This window comes from Myodes glareolus, chromosome 24 (assembly GCF_982192425.1).
Source record: "Myodes glareolus chromosome 24, mMyoGla1.1, whole genome shotgun sequence".
In the NCBI taxonomy this organism is placed as follows: domain Eukaryota; kingdom Metazoa; phylum Chordata; class Mammalia; order Rodentia; family Cricetidae; genus Myodes; species Myodes glareolus.
This window is the reverse complement of record NC_142049.1, coordinates 4,883,806-4,885,422: the sequence shown is the minus strand read 5'-3', so window position 1 is coordinate 4,885,422 and position 1,617 is coordinate 4,883,806.

Sequence of the window (1,617 nt, the reverse complement as noted above, 5' to 3'; positions counted from 1 at the left end):
CCGACACAAGGTCAAGCTCGTTGACATTCCAACAAGAACGTAAAGAGGCTAATATGGCCCCATCTCTAGCTGAGGAACAACTGTGAATCAATGGCAATGGCCACTGGTAGGACTTCCCATGCTCACACATGTGTTCCCAAGTCATGTGCTTATGAGAAGTACTAGTTTGATGCATAGGATATATAATAAGAAACATGAGGTTGGGATGGGGATACCTTGAGGGTGACTGAGGTGAGCTGAAAATGGGCAGAGTGGTATAAATGATCATAATCCATTGCATATATGTGTGAGATTCTCAAAGACTGAGATCCAATTCTTTTGAAAGTGAAATGTAACTATGTTGTAGCAGAAGGGCCATAATCTTACTACCTGATTCTGATTCTAAAATTTTCTAATGAACTTTTATGTCACATAAGTTCTCCTAAGACTTTGCTACCTCAGTTGATAAAATAAATGCAAACATACTTTTGTTTCTTATTTTATAATTGTTTTTGGTTTGAAATGCAAGATCCTTGGTGATTGTATTTCAGCAGTGCTGACTGATACGTTACCTAATGTGTTTCCACTGTGTGTGGAAGCCTTAGGCTGGGGGAAAACATATCTCTCTCTCTCTCTCTCTCTTTCGTGTGTGTGTGTGCGCGCGCGCGCGCTTGTGTGTGTATGTGTTTATGTGTGTGTTCTGTGAAGATGTTTCTTTGTGGAAAAGCACTGCCCCTTTGCAGTAGATGGTATAGATGGTATAATTGGTAAGATACTGGAATGGAAAAGGAAAGAGTTCTGCTCTGGGTGCTGCCTACAAAGGATGTTCCCCTTGTGCATACATGGATGTCATTAAGATTAAATTCTAGAACTGTCAAATAAACATTTTCTTAAGGTGCCTACTCAAGGATCTAAATCTTGCCCACTTGGGCGTGAACTTAAGTGTGATTCTGTGCAGAGGCCAGAACCTCCTCTACCCTAAAGAAGCAAACACACTAGAAGTGACCTGGGGGCTTGCGAAACTGCTGGGTATATGCAGTGTGCTCTGCCATATGGCTGGCTTCTCACATCCCTCCACCTCCTTGCCAACGGGCCAGACATGAAAGGAACCATCCGAGAGAAAGGTTGTCTGATCGGGCTCTTCTCTTGGAGGGATGTTCTGCACAGCTGTTCCTCTGGCCCCGAGGCCCTGGCAGGGGCCAGGATCGAAGATCTCCTACTCTGTCTCAGGAGCCAAGTGACAGAGGAAACGAAAGCAGCCTTCTTCACCCAGAGCCAGCTGGCAGCACACTTCATATCTCTGTTTCAGGGTGCAACTGATAATTGACAGGTGATCTATATTCACGGCATTTCTAAGCATAGCGCCTTTTCTCTTTTAAATTACTGTTGAACCTATAGATAGTAATGTCAAAGTGACTATTTAAATAAAGTGTCTTAGATTATGATATTAATATTATAGTGCAAATCAATTAGATCTAAAATTATTAGGTACTTGGACGTAGAGAGACTTGGCCAAACACTTCATTTATGGTGGCCTCTTCAGTCTTTGTAACAATTATTCCCAAAACTAAACATAGAGACATCAAAATTTTTCACAAGTATTTATTCTTTAATAATATGTATATTTAATTTTTCCAG